Below are 17127 nucleotides of genomic sequence, written 5' to 3'. Positions count from 1 at the left end.
GGAAGTTTGATTTTCCCAAACACCAATCTGTCCAGTTTCATTTCTTGCCGCAATCTGTGTGGCCCCCGTCTCATCGGAAGTAAGACTACATAGCATAGCAAAAGCTATTGAATACACTCAGAGTTGGGTCTCTAATTCTGCCTAGTGACGATACTCTAATTCCCTTGTGTTTATGATTTAAAGGCTTTTAAAAAGTTGTTTGTAATTTCTGTTGTGCTTTACAGATATTTGCCAAAAAAATCTATTGATTTCTTTAAGATTTGTGACTTCAATTGAGATTTATACCTATAATCTTTTGGTGAGTTACGCACTCTTGATAAATTTATGATAATGGTGACAAGAATGTGTAGAGATTGAGTGAAGTCCTGAGTGAATGTATGTTGTTGGCATAGGCATGACCATGTCAAGGAGCCCAGTATCTCAGTCCCATAGGAATGGCAAAACCTTCCTCTGGTCTAAGCGTGCAGAACACATCCGCCATCAATTTTTCATATTTACAGCTTGAAGATTGCTCCGTAATGATACCGCTTCTACAGAGACTGGCTAATGTACTGTTCGCCCGTACTATGTGGACTACGGTACTACACCTATAGTGCAAGCACCTGCGCTATGAGACGGGTTCACGAATCAGGCAAGGGCCTGGAGATTTAAACACACAGAGACACACAGACAGAGATACAGGTCATCCTTGAAATAAGAACGCCCCCTTTATTGTGTTCAGGGGCATCTTATATAGTGATCTGGCCACACCCCAGCTCTCAGGATCTTTCAGGTGCAGGGCCACCAGAAAGTACTCCCCTGCCATCAGGGTCTCGTGCTCAGAGCGGCTGCAGGCTGCTCAGAGCAGAAAAGCAGAGGAAAACAAGTTGCTTACACCGGCACAGGAAATTCAGGTCAGGATCTAAACCTTCCTATTTGGTCTAGCTGTGTACCACAAGCCCTACCTCCTTGTTTATCCGTATAAGGTAACACTGCCTCCCTATCCAACTGTATATGATCAACACTCTAGACTTCTGGGGTTCCATGTCTTTTGCATTAGAGAGCCAAGTCCATTCAATCCCAGCTTTTCTGTGTTCCTCTCCGTGTTCTTCATCTCCTGCTACCTCAGTCAGGTCAATTCCCAAAGCCATTCAGGACTCAGCAAGAACATGCAGACATGAATAGTGAGAACTCTCCTTCCATCTGAGTCAGGACCAGTCTTCCACCCCCCTACCCCATCTTCCCAGTTTCCTGGTCCTGTGTTCCCAGCCTACAGAACAGTAAAGCGGGGGTAAATGTACCGCTCTTCTTATTCAGGCTGCAAGCAATGCTACTCTGCTCTTATTCTTTGGTAAGAATGAGCCACAGAGTCACATTTGAGACAGTGCAGGTCAAGGATAAGGCTTGGAAACACCTTCAGTCTAAACATTATACTAGAACAAAGTTTTGGTATGTAACTAGAAGTCTAGCATGTTATCAGTCATGCATACATGAGAGAGAGAAGGAGAGAGAGAGAGAGAGAGAGAGAGAGAGAGAGAGAGAGAGAGAGAGAGAGCGCATCCTACAGGGAAAACATCATTCCATTCCACTAATTCCAAGGTTATTAATGACACTCCTGATTGAGCTGGTCATATTTCTCTAACTGTGAGTGGGATTTCAGCAACAGTTGTGGTACATGCAGAGCCAAGGTAGCAGAACCTTTCTTGGTGACAAGGCGATCTGTGTGGCAGCCTGAATCAAACAACTCAGATTTTCTAAAACCAGAGGGCCGGAGTGACTTGGGGAGCAGTACTGCTGAGCTCCTTTTCTTCCCACTCTCCTTGGAGGTCACGAGAGTTGGCTACTGGTGCATTTGTGCTTGCTGTTTCTGGTGACATCTCAAGGGTGAAATGCATGATGCAGTCAATTCCACAGCAGAAATGTGCGAGCATAGCTGGTTCGCCCTCGGGTATGGTGTGTGTTTTACTTGGGCAGATAGGAGGATTGTGTCTATTGTTTGCTATCTGACTCGCTGCTTTGTAGCTAGCGGGTATTTAGGAAACACTGATGAATTTAGATTGAACATTGATGATGTTGGTGACAATGACTATCGCAGCTTTTGTACAGAAACTCAGAAACAGTATGAATTAGTGACTATATACTGAAATTACTTTAGCCTTTATGATGAACTATTGTGACAAAACCATTATTAGAACAATAATCATACACTTAAATTATTGACAAAAGGATGCTGGAAACAATATTCCATTTAAAACACAACACAAGTCTACAGCCATACTACTGCAAATGCGCCTGATATTCTCTAACACAAAACATACCCCCTTTCATGACGGTTTCTTCTTAGAGATCAGTCTGTTATTTTAAAATTGTATTTTAATACCTTAAGATTCCTTAGATCATGAATGATTGTATTTCTAATTATCTTGAATGCAGTGGATAAGTGACAAATAATATAAAGTTAGATCAAATAATAAGCACACGAGTGTTAAACACTCTAAATGGCTTAAAGGATCTAATTCTATCTGAAGTATTTCACTTCACATAATGGTATTTGTCGACTGGCAGTGAGCAAAGAGAATGAGTGCTTTTGTGGATATATATCTTGGCTCAGATACATTCTATTCATTTTTAAGTGTTTTCAGGAAGAAATGTTTTTCAGGAAGAACCCTTCTCCTACAACTGCGTTAGTGAGCATGCAGTCAGCCCCCATCGAGTTCTAAGTAACGGATGCCATTCTACAGGTTTTCCATGTATTAATGTATTTGGTCTTCTCAGTAGAGACATGAGGTGGTAGATACATTACTTCCATTGTAACCGGGAAAACACTTAGGTATATAGTCAGCAATAGCTAAATAAGATGCCCATACTAATCACCCACTAACTGGTAGAAGAAGATTAAAATGAAGGACTTAAGCAGTAGAGGTTGTTGGGCATCGGTCCACATAGAATGAAAGCTGCCCCGCGTTCAGCTGGAAGCAACAAGAGTGCTGCCTTTAAGGCATGGAAGTGAGCACACAGTCCCCAGCACATGAATGGAATGTCTGTGCCCTTCACACTGCAGAGAGAAGACCACATCGATGATGGCCATTATTCCTTTAGAGTTCCGAAGGTTTCACTTGTTTTCAGAAGATTCCCCAAAACAGTTAGTGCTGGTGGGAAAGGAAAAAAGGAAGCTTGAGGTTTCTGTCATCCACATCCCATAAGTTACTTAGCTAAGATACAACTCCTTTTGGGTGTTTTATTTTGTTTTCTAATAAGACAGCCTAAACAACAAAAGGTGAAATATGATTAATTGACCATAGGAAATACCCTCCTTTGATGCCCTGAAACTGGTCAGAAATTGGCAGTCCCACGTGATTCAGCATGATAACTGAGTGCCCCAGCATTTCCTGAGCTGTAGTCATCTACCGTGCCTTTCGCTCGGAGCTCCCCATGCTCTGCCAATGCGGACACAAGTCTGTTCCTTTGTTTGTGGCCCAGGCTCGTGCCCTGTTCCTAATTAATGCACCAGTCGCTCTCCACATGTTTATCTCTGTCTGCTGGGCTCTGTGGATCTCACCTACTGCTAAATGGGCATGTTAGAAATACCATGTAATGATGCCTTTCAAAGTGACAAACTAGTACAATTGTAAGGATAGTTTCTGACACTCATTATTTAGGTAGAGACTTCACTGAGGAAGGGTAAACCTTAAGGGGAGATTAGGACTTAGCGAGGGGCACAAACAGTGAAGTATGCAGGCTTAGAATATGGCTGGATGGAAAGAATAACCCAGAGGTGCCCAATGTGTGAGGGGCTAAGAGTCTATCCAGTCAGGGTGAGGACTTCAGGAAGTGGGAGATTAAAGAGATTCATTAAAGCGCATTGTGTCAAGCCCTTGGTGTTGGGTAGAGAACTGAGGGTTATAGTTCATCATGGCCACTGCATACCCAGCCCCTCCCAAGTGCTAGGTGCTTGCTTACACCTTACCAGTTCCACCAAATGGGAGAAATTAATTTATCAGTTGTAGCAAGAGTAAGTGTCTCATCAAAGGCTAAAATTTAAAATTACTTTTAGGTAATCTCTTTTAAATCACTTACTATGAAATAAGCTCAGACCTAAGTACTTAAAAAAAGCTTAGCTCATTGAAATTACACAGCAAAGCAATGAGGGGCCCACTCTTATTATTGTTTCCTTGAGAGCGAAGTGAGGCTACTCATGAGCCAATGACCTGGCTCAAGGTCTCATGGTAGGTAGGTGAGAAGATGAGCTACATGGAAAATCCCTCTCCAGAATCTGCCTTCTTGTGTAATTAGGTAAAAGCTATAAAAATGCCTGGCAGAGGGGACTGGCCCCAGAGATGCATTGTAAGTCCCTGTTGCTGAAGACACCACGCACCTCAGACCCAGGACCCAGAGAGCCCTGAAAGCCTCCTACCAGAAGACTAGCTTATATGGTACCAGAAGTTTCCATGACAGCTTTCAAAGGAGAGATGCAACTGGCAGTCCTACCTAGCTCTGACACCTATGGACCACATCAAAAGACAGCATGGCGCAATAACCTTAAGGATGTAGCAGAGGTATGCAGTCCTTGGCAGTAGCAACAGCTTTCTAATTAGACCTAAGACCTGCTCAACATGAGGGAAACTATGCCTGGTCCTGGAAACCTAGCCAACTACCTAGGGCTAGTGAAGTCATGGATCTTGGGAGAGAAGCTATCTCCAACACTTTACTAACACAGCATAATTCCTGATTACATTCTAAACCTTTGTCCCTATACCTACAGATAAGGGTAGTTTTCATCTCTTAACAAGGTAATACCTCTTTGCAACCAATGAGGACCATTGCAGTAAACCACAGCCAAGCAAACTCCAAAGTTGTGGTGAACAACCCCACCTGGTACATCTATAACCCAATGCTACACCTAAAGCTCAGGGATCATTGCAGAAGAGGAGGCAGGAGAGATTCGAAGAGCCATTGGAGCAGGGAGTAGTTGGATATGAGATTGTGTCTTCTAGAAGTCAGAAACAACACCCATAAAGTCCCACCGTCAGGACTGCCTAAACAGGAGCTGAACCAGGACACCAGCAATCATGCTAAAGTAGGGGAGAAAGGCAACAACAGACATGCTGACAGGAAAGAGGGAAAGCTATGAGGCCTCGACCATACACAAAGAGCAACAGAATGCTAAGGAATGTTGCTAGTGGAGGAAATAGTCTTCCTCAGTGAAAAGCGCCCCAATTGGTCATCCAGTATCAAATGCTCAACCCAGAAAACATGTACATACAAGTAACATTATATTGACTGAGCAGGTTGTTTATATGATAATATGCATATGTATATGTATGGGTTTGTGTGTGCATTTAACAACAATTGAAGAAAAAGACGCTATAAATGTGAACGAGAGAAACATGTGAGAGTTGAGAGGAAAAGGAATGGGGAAACTGATGCAATTATATAGCAATCTTAAAAATATTTTTAAAATTGAGATACGAGGGACACTAAGAACTATGAATTGAACAATTACCAGAATGAAACGAGTTAGTAAATACTTCAATAGAAACTCACCTAGGGAATCATGGCTAAAATTTTAATCTGAGATACCCAAGACCTGAACTAGAGCAGCATTCTTGAAGAGGGAAAGTTAGAAGTCTTCTTAAGGTGAATAGATGTAGGAGCAAGTAGACGTGGAAGTAAGTGTGAAGGAGCTAAATACTCTTAAGATTATACTCCTGAGTATTTAGAGTCATGAGGCCAAGATCTGAAATAGAAGATGCACTTTGAAAAAAAAATTGTACCTAGTAATGGAACACACAAGTAGCAGTATCCAATGAGACACTGGACATGAATATTTGGAGTGCCCATTGTGAATTTGATATCCTTGTAGTGGATGTTGATGGTGTGTTTCTGTGCCTATTTCTCCTCTTTGGCCATGTTTTCTAAACTCTGTTTTCCTTTGAAATTCTCAGCACTAATGCAGGACTAGGGTGCCTATTAGATGTTCAGTAAACAGGACTGACTGAAAATTACTCAGCTGCCATCGGCAGGTGTGGTCTTGAGTCTCTTAGGAAGACTGGGGAAATGAGCTCCGGCATCGATTTTTCTCTTTGTTCTGGAGACGGAGCTTTCAACTACATCTTCTCCTAATAGAATCTGGAATTCCTATCCCGAGAAACTGCTGCGTGAAATAAATCACCAGATGCTTAGCAAAATATTACTTTAGAATTCTCTTAATGGTTTAGTGACTGGAATCAATATGTGTCTATTACTTCTGTGTCTTTAATTGTTTTTATCTGGAATACTTGATAGCGAGGCTGTAAGTGGCAGGGAGAAACACATCCTTCACTGTTTTAAAAGGCACTGTGGGGGAAGTTCTCATGAGAACACTTATGTGCGGAGAATGGCTTCTAATCGTTGATGATAAAGAGCAGCTTGACCCTATTCACAAGGATCTAAACCACTCCAAAAGGAGCATGTTGATGACTTATTAATAGTTCAAGTTTGCTTTGTTGATCCCCATTATTCAACGCATGTTTATTTGTTTGGCTACAGTGTTTGGTATATATTTTAAAGGTGGCATTTCTGTATATGCTTGAAGCTATATTTCCAAAGCTTTTTGTGATTATCCTGCTTGTTTTCTTCTCCCCATCTTTTTTTTTTTTAATTTTTTTTTTTTTAATTTTTGGCACTTGCTACTTGATAGCATAAACTATAGTTCCATACTTGAAAGATTTTAACTGTGAGAAGGTTGGGTCTCAAACTTCTGAAGATCCCTTGCAGCTCCTTGTGGTCCCTTATCCATCCCGTACACTTACACTGTGCTGCCCCCAAAGCACCAAAAAAACAGTCTTTCTGAACTGACCATAACTTCTGTTATTGTGAAAACTGTGTATATGAAGAAATAAAATATTGAAATTAAATGATGTATAGAAATATGGCTGACTGAAAAATCTTTCTGAAATTTCTCCAATACAATCTCTAGTTCCAATTTGTTTCTTCTTGGTAGTTTTCTCTGAACTTGTAATAATTACCATTGTAAAATGTTCATATAACATGTGGACTCATAAATCACCAACATAGCAAACTGGGGGCACAACCACAAGGACAAAGATAAAAGTTTTATTCTAAGTTGTTGGTGATGACATGAAATGAACTGTTTGAATTCCAAGCTTAATAAAGTCTGACAGAGGGGACAGTTCAGATAGGAAACATAGGACCATTTAACAATTGCTACATCTATAAAACCCCCTTCTAATGTTTTTTGTTTTTAAACCTGGCCAAAAGGTCTCAACTTTGTTTTAATTGTCAAATCTGCCTTGAATTCTTCCCTTGTCCAGGCGTGTCTTTCAGGAAGGCACCACCATGTTGACAGCCCTGAGAATAAAAGATAACTGAAAGCCACGGGCACCATGTCCTCAGACTACCTGCTAACGATTGTGGCGCCCGTGCCTGCTTGGCAGCCTGCATCTCCAATTAAGCATCTGTGGACACTGGAAAACACCCTCTTAATTGGGGAGCTGCAGATACAAAGCAGGTTACAATTTCGGCCAAGACGTTCATCAGTCAGGCTAGGCAAGCTCCCTCCCCTCTTCCTGATGCTCACACTTGAGTTGTAGTTTTCTACCATGCCCCTCCCACCCCCTGCAAGACAAGGAGGCTATTTGGTAAGTGTCTGAATCCAGCGAAGTCATTTTAGTTCCATAAATAACATCCTACCGAACCAGGACCCATGACGAATTCCATTCTAATTACACTTATTTTCACCCTTCCCCCAACCTCCCATTAAGATATATTGTCTAGGCCACATGCAGGAGATCTGTTTGCAGCTATCTTTTACATAGAACTGATTGTTTAATTGCAGATTAAAGATTAATGCAAGTATAATGATTCCATGAGGACACTTCAGACAAAAGCATCTTGCATCAGGCTGCCTGCTTCCATTTTTCAATTTGACCATAAATTTGGCTGGGAATTAAATAGTAAGTAGCCGTGATTGCAACTCTGGTCTCTGAAGGCACTCACGGGAATGAAAATAAATGAACAGGCTCTCACACAAAGCATGTTTCATTATGGTCATTAGTGGGCAGATTCTCAGCAGTGTTGAAGGTGAAATTGTCTAGGAGAGTTGTTGGCACATCTGTTAGGAAGAGCTTGAAGCATTGGTACAAAGGATGGAAGCAGTGTTGGTTGGAAAATGAGGGCAATATACTTTTGAAATTTGAGCTCCTTTGTGTATTTCCATTGTTTGAAAGGCATCAAGCATCAGTGGTAGGTTAATGATGACACAGAGTCACACATAAATGTTTCCTTAATATGAATATAAATCGGCACAGTGTTGGATGTGAATATGAGTGCACGTGATGATAATCAGACCAACTCAGCATAAAACTGCTGATAAAACTGCCAATATAAATATAACGCAAACACACACACACACTCACAAGCCCTCCTCAAAGGCCTTCTCTAGTCATGAAGTCATGACTCTGCACTTGAAATGTTGGCATTCTTTTGTGTTTTTGAAGTAAGAGACTGCTTTTCCATATTCCTTTGGCCTTCACTTGTAAATATGAGATTAAATTACTTCATTGTTTATTGTTACCAGTGTGCAAAGCAACCTACATAGATAATAAAATGACAAGTTTGGCAGCTCAGTTAACTTTTCTTGACCACTGGTTCCATGCCCCTAAGTCATATATTTCTCCCAAATGTACTTATAATGTATTACACTGTTAAATATGTTCATGTAAAACCCTTATATAGACATTTTAATTTGAATCATGTTGTGATTTGAGAAGACTTTTACTTCCTTTCAGAAAGCTGCACATTAGCATTGCTATATGTAAATATGTTTAAAAACAAACTACTGATAATTTGTGTGAAGCCAAGATAAAACATTGACTAAGACATAAGCCACTGACTCACTCTTCCTCCAAAGCCGTATGCTCCTCTCACAGAGAGGACGACAGACTGTGCCAACAGTACGGACACATTTATAGATTTAAAAATACAAATGTAAATTTTACATGGTCACACTGAATGTGATCCCATAATCAAATGAGTAAAATTAACACAGTATTTCTCATGGTCAGCAATGTCTTCTGGGAAATATTGAATGGAGCTATATGGTAGGACTTGACAAATACTTCATTGAAATCATGCTGCCTCAGGAACTCACATTGGCTGGCAAAGTGTTAGCACTTGTAATGATGCTCCAATCAGAATTCCACAGATGTTACTCATTCTTAGTTGCTCAAGAACTGAGAAAACAAAGAATAAATTAATCCCTACCTCTACCACATTTCTTCAAATGAAACCAAGTATTCATGGAAAGGCTAAATTGTGAAAAATCCATCCCAAAGCTCAATCTCATAATATACATATATTTCAGGATAAGAAGCAAGGGATTTTATTGATGGGTACAACTGAGCTAGAGTTAGGGACCACAACAAAGAAATAGGATGTGATCACACCCTGACTTGGATGTGAGTTTCCACTATGCACGGAAGGAAGAGGTGACTTTCTGATGTGAAAATGGTAATGAATAATTTTTCAGGGAACTTAACCAGATGACACAGTTTCTCTTCTCTTTTGTCCTGTAGATCAGTAGGTACAGTGTGACAGTCATGTGACATTAAATATCCATTCACTTTTTTCTTGCTTCTGCTATTCAAATTTCTACTCTGGCTGAAAGACTGCCGAAGACTACTCATGTCCACGAGAGTATTTTATGAGAAAGGTTAACCAGCTGCTAACTATGATTACTGAAGCATGGCCAAGGAGAAATAACTTAAATTGGAGCAGCAGGTCTCAGAGTTGCATGGGGGGGGCATAATGATGATGATTGGCATTATCATCCATGGAAGCTTCTCACCATCCAAGCTCTCTGTCACACAGAATAAAGCTTCCTTCCTGGGAAGAAGGCAAGACACAAGGAGGCACAATACAAGGAATCGAGGAAGTGATCTCATAGCTGAGTTTATGAAACAGAGAAATGGACCTGTACCTCTGTCAAATCTTCTCATATTTAGGAATGGGTGGCTACAAAAGGCATGAAAGATATGATGACTAATTCATACACACATTTAAATATTTTCCACCCTTAAAACTCATCTGAGCCATCATCTGTTCCATCCTTTCTGAGTAACTATTCTATTAAATGTAAGTGGACACCACTGATCTGTGACTATGAAAACAGATAAAAATGAAATAGTGTCAAATGCATGAATGAAGACCATTCTTCCTCTGTGGTTATGTAATTTCTGTATGTCAAGTCTGAATGTTTTGTGCCCATGGGACACTGGTGCAGAATCCCCCTCTCTCAATGCTAAGATTAAAAATTTAAGGGCATGATCTTGAGTATGTCAGCAATTTCTTTTCTTGGAATAGCCACATTCATTACTAGGCACCTGTTGAGACAGTGGCTTGGCTGTTTTTTTCTCTAAATGTCTTTGGTGTCCTTTATTGGTGAGGGTATTTTTTGATCTTGTACTTGTCTTGATATTGCTCATAAAACTTGGGGGACCAACTGATACCAGCTCATGACCAGGCCACCACATAACTTAGATATTTACCTAGTTAAATCAAATCAGTTGATATTTGAAATTCTTAGATAAAAAATATTCACAGCCATGTGTGTGTTCATATTATAGTAAGAATATAATTTTCAATGAAATAAGAAATCTTGTTGAGATTTCAGTTTCACTGACACTGGCTAACACTGAATACCAAAGCATCGAATGCTCTGAAGATATCAAGTAGCTCCTGCTTTATAGGGTTTACATTATGGCATGCACTGTGAGAGGATCACAAACACACACACGAGTGCATTTTTGTCAATGTAATTCAAAACAAATAAAGCAGCATCATCGTTTGACTTTTCTGCTGCCAGCCTTAGCTGACAATTAGAGATTTAGACATTTTCCGATAGTCAACGTAGGCAGAGTAAAATAAGAGATGACATGGGGAAAGACTGTTACTCAACTCTGTGAGAGCCCCACGCTGATGGTGCTGGTGTCCTGTACAATGACGAACACATAGGGTTTCAGCAGAAGGTGGCATGGAGGAGGTGATAAGCAGTACTATAAAATATACCTAACCAAAATATAATTGTGATGGTGTATTGGAGGAAGGCTCACTTGTTTGTCCCAGCTGCCTGGCTAGCTTAGCCCTGAAATAACCACACAGAAATTGTATTAATTAAATCACTGCCTGGCCCATTAGTTCAAGTTTCTTATTGGCTAATTCTTATATCTTAATTTATCCCATTTCTATTAATATGAGTATCGCCACATGGCAGTGGCTTACCAGGTAAAATTCCCAGCTTCTGTCTCCGGTAGATCCATGGTGTCTCTCTCTTACTCTGCCTCCTTTCTCCCAGCATGCCATTTAGTTTTCCCTGCCTACCTAATTTCTGCCCTATCAACAGGCCCAAAGCAGTTTCTTTATTAACCAATGAAAGCAACACAAAGACAACACAAAAGACCTCCTTCACCAATAGTAAATTGAGAAGCTCCAGGATTTCAAGCATAAAGTGTAAAAGTTATGGCTTTTGGTGCGGTATTTTTGTGGGGCTTCTGTCTCTGTGAATATGTGTGTCTGTATCTGTATGTGTTTCTTCTGCTTTTTCATTGGCCCTTTTCCATTTGTTTTATTCAACTCCGGTTTGTTTTTATTTTATCATTATTTAGGTTTGCATAATAAGAGAGAGATAAAAAGGGTATACATTTGGTGAGTAGGGAGTTGGGAAGGATATGGGTGGAAATGAGGGGAAGTTAATCAGAACATATTGTATAAAATATATAAAATTTAAAATACTTTGATAAGTAATTCATCTAATAGGTAAAATTTCAAAACTATCCCCAGCCCCTCCCTGTACACATGAAGATATATTTGGTGTTGAAAACATATGTTTCAAATCATATGTCCCCCAAACATATCTCTTCACAATTTCCCAAGGGCATCAGTGTTCCCTCTAGCAGTTGTCTGTGGTAACCAAGTCATGGTCTCTCATCACTATCAATGTCACTCATCAGACATTGGTCATCTCTTCCTTTCTCGTCCAACTCTAATCACGTGTCTCTTAGACACTTAGTTCAGTGACTCTCTAATGATCACATTTTCCTTCCCAGAGCTGCCAAAGTATCCTTTCTCAGGCAAGAGATAACATACGTGTCTATTCCCAAATCCATCTTGTCTACACACACAAGGCCAATTTACTAGCTTGGCATTCCCACCTCCCTAGTGCAACTTACTCTCCAACATGAAAAATGATTCTGGCAAATTCTTCTCATCACAATGTATCCACAGTCTTCTTTCCAGCATGCCACAGATCTAGCCATGTTTTCCTGGCTCCAATTATTTTCTATTTGGAAATAGGTTCCTTAAATCTTCCTTCAAAACAAAATCAGATCCAAGGCTTCTGCGGCATTTTCCATGATCATTAATAAAACTGACGGTTCTTTATATTCTCATGAGAGTGATTGTTCACAATGCCAAGTTAGCAAATGGAAAAAGCTATGTTCAATACTTTTCATCTTTTCTCTATGCACGCCCTATCTCTACCACAAAAACCAGAGAGTCTCTCCACCCAGACACCATACACCACACCTTATGCCCACTTACAAATCCAGCACCAATCACATTGCTTTACACAGGTTGGACATTTATGCACACCAGTATAACAAATAAAGGTATGCTGTTATAGTAATATTTTATATAGAAATTTTTAATTTTATCATTTGGCTGCAAGTAATCAAATAGCCACACAAATGGATTAAATATGTGTTGTAAACTTCATTAAAAACACATCAAAACATTCCAAAAAAGCTGGGCAGAGTGGCAATACTTACATTTCCCGTTCTTGGTAGGCTGAGTAAGGAGGATGATGAGTTTCAGATCAGCCTAGGTTGAATAAAATCTGTGTCAAAGTATTCCCAAAACAGGCCAGGGATGTAGTAAAGTACTCATTTAGCATGCCCAAGACCTAGGTTCTATTCCCCATGCTGTATTAACTGGATATAGAGGCACATGCTGTAGTCCCAGCACTGTGGAGGTACAGGGGTCAAGATCAAGAGCTCAAGATCGTCCTATACATATAACATAGTGATAAGTTCAAGGCCAGCCTAGGATGCATGAGATACTGTCTCAAAATTGTGTGTATTAGGATATACTTGTTATTGTTTTGAGTCTATGAGTTCATAAGTTTCGGACTGTGGGATAGCTTCTTTCCCTCTTAACTGTCTCTTTATTGTCACAAATGGCTTCCATAGCTTCAAGCATGTTCTTTCTAAAATATTTATATTTATTACTTTAAATTATTGCTTTTCTGTATATGGATATGTGTATATGGATATGTGCACACACAAACATATGCTAACAGAAGGTGCTGCATTCTGGAGCTGGAGATACAGGCCTTGTGTTGGGAATGCAACTTGGGCAGTCTAAAGGATGAATCGTCTTTCCAGCCCCTTCTGCATATTCTAAATTAGGAGATCAGAAGCGTTTTTCCCTTTTCCTTTCTTTTATCAAGATAAAAGAAAAGATATATAGGTTGCATCACTTAATTGAAAAACAAATTTAGTCATGGTATACGATCTTAATGTGTTCTTGGATTTGGTGTGAAAATGTTTTCTGCATTTATTGTCAATGAGGAAATTGATCTGTAATTTATTTAGTTATGTCTCTATCCCACTTTGGTTTCAGGGTACTAACAGCCTTATAGGATGCATTTGGTAGTATCCCCTTTTTCCCCTATTTTGTGGGATAGTTTGAGCAGAAATGGTTTTAGATCTTTCTTTAAAAGTTGGTAGAATTTGACCAGTCATGGGCAATTCTTTGCAGAGGGGATTTTTAATTTAATCTCTCTTTCTTTTTTAAAAAAATATTTATTTATTATGTATACAATATTCTGTCTGTATGTATGCCTGCTGGCCAGAAGAGGACACCAGACCTCATTACAGATGGTTGTGAGCCACCATGTGGTTGCTGGGAATTGAACTCAAGACCTTTGGAAGAGCAGGCAATACTCTTAACCACTGAGCAATCTCTCCAGCCCTTAATCTCTCTTTCTTACACGTCTTTTCAGTTCTTTATAGCTTCTATATTTATGTTTTGTCATGTAAATTTAGAAATTTATCCAATTCTTCTAGGTTTTCCAGGTTTGGAGAAATGTAATTTTTTAAGTATTTCATGATGATCTTCTGTGTTTGATTGGATTCTATTATAAGAACTCCATTTTCATCTCTTGTTATTTCTTTAGGTCATCTTTCTCCTCCTTCTTATGAGTTTAGCTAGGCTTGTTAATCTTCTTAATCTTTTGAAAGAACCAGCTCTTTGATTAATTTTGTGTATTTTCTTTTCATCTAACTTACTAGCATTCATGCTTTCTTACAACTCAATATATTTTATTTCATCTTTTTGTTTTTCTAAAGCCTTGAGGTGCATCATTAGGTTATTTATTTGAGTGTTCATGCTGATATTTTAATATAAGCCATCAACTTTCCTTTTAGGACTTAGTAGGTTGTACCACAGAGGATCTGTTAGGTTGTACTTTTTTCCCTATTTGTTTCTGGGAATTCTTTAAACCCCCAAGCCCTAGTCCTCCAATCATCTGTTATTTATTCAAATGTCTATTGCTCCATTTCCAAATATTTGAGTCGTTTCTGGGTCAATTCTATTTTATCCCAGTGAGATATGATGAGATTTTTAAAATTAATTTAATTTTGTGTGTGTGCTAAGACTTGCTTTGCCACTTATTTTGAGCAAACCCTGAGAAAGTTCTGTGTATTGCTGAAATAAATGTGTCGGCCCTAGCTTTTGGATCTTATATTTTGTAGATAATTTTAAATCCAGTTAATCTATGGTATAATTCATCTCTGTAGTGGTTTTGCTGATTATTTATTTAAGACACCTATCTAAAAAAGTAGTGAGATGTTGAAGTACCCCAATATAATTGTGTAACAGCCAGTGACTTTTATGCATTTTACTGTTAGTTTTTGAAATTGGGAGCACCAATATTTGCTGCATAAATATTTACAAATGTTTTACTTACTTGATGATTTGCTCCTTACATTTATATATATAGCAGCCTTCTTTATTTCTTTTGATTAGTTTTTGTTTGAAGTTTGTGAGACATAGTTACATCTGCTTGTTTACACCTTCTGTTTGCGTGGTACATTGATTTACATTTTGATTTTGAATGCCTGTGTTGGACAAATGCATCTTTTGGAGGCAAAAGACACTTGGATCTCATTTTTTACCTGGTCACTTTTGGGGGTAATTTATTTATTGATAAGTTTAAGCTATTTTCATATAAGGTTATTACTGAGAGAGACTTGTCAACCCCAATGATTTTGTTAGTTGATGGTTAGGTTGATTTGGATTTTATGTATTTCTCTTCCTCACCTGTTGTTTGTATTAGAGATCTTTTGGTTTGAGGTGTTGGAGATTATCAGTTCCTTCCTAGCTCTTTCGCATTCATCTGTCCCTCTAATGGAACGTATTGCTTCCTGTGTTTTCATGAATAATACTGTCATTCTTCTCCCTCCATGCATAGCATTTCTTTAAGTATTTTCTTTAATGGTTGCCATATATTGTTTTTATTTGTTTTTGTCTGGACATGGTCCCATTTCTTCTTCAATTTTAAAGCATAGCTCTGCTAGATATAGAAATTTGGTTTGGTGGGTTTTTATTGCTGTCATTTGTTTGTTTATATTTGTTTAATTTGGGTTTGTTTTTTGTTTTGTTTTGTCTTACTTTTTAGGCTTAAAATGCATCATAACATACTATCTTGCTTTATGGTTACTGAAGAAAGATATGATACTGTTTTGTTCTTGTGTGTGTGTGTGTTATCCCTTACAGCTTTTAGCTTTATTTCATTGCTTTGTATCTTGACTATGATATGTGTAGGGAAATTCTTCTCTGATCATGTCTATTTGGGGTGCTAAATAATGTGTGCTTTTCTATTTCTCTGGGTTTGGGGGAATTAGCTACTCTAGTTTCATTAAACTAGATGTCTCTTCATCTATACAATGGAGTCTGTGGTTTGTTCCCTTGACTATATTCCAAACTTCTTGGAAGTATTGATCATGTTCAATTTCTTTTCTTTGTATATGTTATGTATTGTCCCAACATTCTCCTTAATCCCTGAAGTTTGTTCTTATGCTTGGTCTCATCTGTTGGTAATGTCTTTCTGCTGTGTTTTTCTTTGAATTTATTATTTGTGACATTTCCATAACTTACATTAGGTACTCCTTCAATCTTTCTTTATCATTTTTAGAGTTTTTCTCATGCTTACCATTTTATTCATTTGGTTGCTGTGTTATCTTTGTTGATGGTCTCAGTTCATTAATCTGCCCATTGAGTCCTCAATTATTTCTTTTTTAAGTTGAACGCTGAATTCTTTCTTAGTGATTTAAATTTCCCTTACTCAAGGGTTGAGAGGATGCAATGTGTTGTGGTAAGTCTTACATTGCTTGTGGGTTTTTTTGTTGTGTTTGCATATTTGTTGAGATGTGTGTATGCGTGTGTGTTGTGTTCTGTTTTAACTTTTCTCCTTTTTCCTACTTTTTGGCTGTATCATTTCTGTGAGTCCCCTTAGAGGATGATTTCGCTAGAAATTACGTTCCTTGGTGATACTTTGAGTGGAGGGAGATGACAATAGTGCTATTCACTAACTTACCAACTGTCTGGGTTTATCTTTGCTGTTAGAGTTGCTTGTCTGCTTCTTGTGTGTCCATTCAGATTTCAGATAACTGAGTGTGGGGATTCTGGTTAGAGAAAGAATCGATACATTTAGTGTACATTTAAGTAGTTAATTTAGGCAGAATATGTACATTTAAGTAGTGAAACAAGGAAAGAATAGAGAAAGGAGGAGAAAGGATTTGAAGTACAATTTTTAAATGAAGTATATGGGTTGGAGTTATTAGAGATGACAGAGAAACGATCATAGGAAAATAAAAGCAGAGAATAAAGTTTTGTTTTAAGGTATAGAAAAGTATACAAAGGAAAGTCACAAAAGTCTTCTCAAGTGAGGCATGTAACATTGTAAATAGTAATAAAATTTGGGGGGAAAACCTAAACAACTAAAACATTTTATAAAATTTAAAGAGGCAGTAACATAAAATAGTTGACATTATGTTCTTCTTTTCCTCTCTCTCTCTCTCTCTCTCTCTC

General features: G+C 38.6%; 1 protein-coding gene across 2 annotated transcripts in view; it reads left to right on the top strand.

Annotated features, from left to right (window-relative positions):
- Positions 1-17127, top strand: part of Pdzrn4 (PDZ domain containing ring finger 4) — a 362347-nt gene that overhangs the window by 225231 nt on the left and 119989 nt on the right. The gene's annotated exons all lie outside the window — the stretch shown is intronic.

The sequence above is a fragment of the Microtus ochrogaster genome, chromosome 15, assembly GCF_000317375.1.
Source record: "Microtus ochrogaster isolate Prairie Vole_2 chromosome 15, MicOch1.0, whole genome shotgun sequence".
NCBI classification, from domain to species: Eukaryota; Metazoa; Chordata; class Mammalia; order Rodentia; family Cricetidae; genus Microtus; species Microtus ochrogaster.
This window is presented reverse-complemented; position numbering and strand designations above follow the sequence as displayed.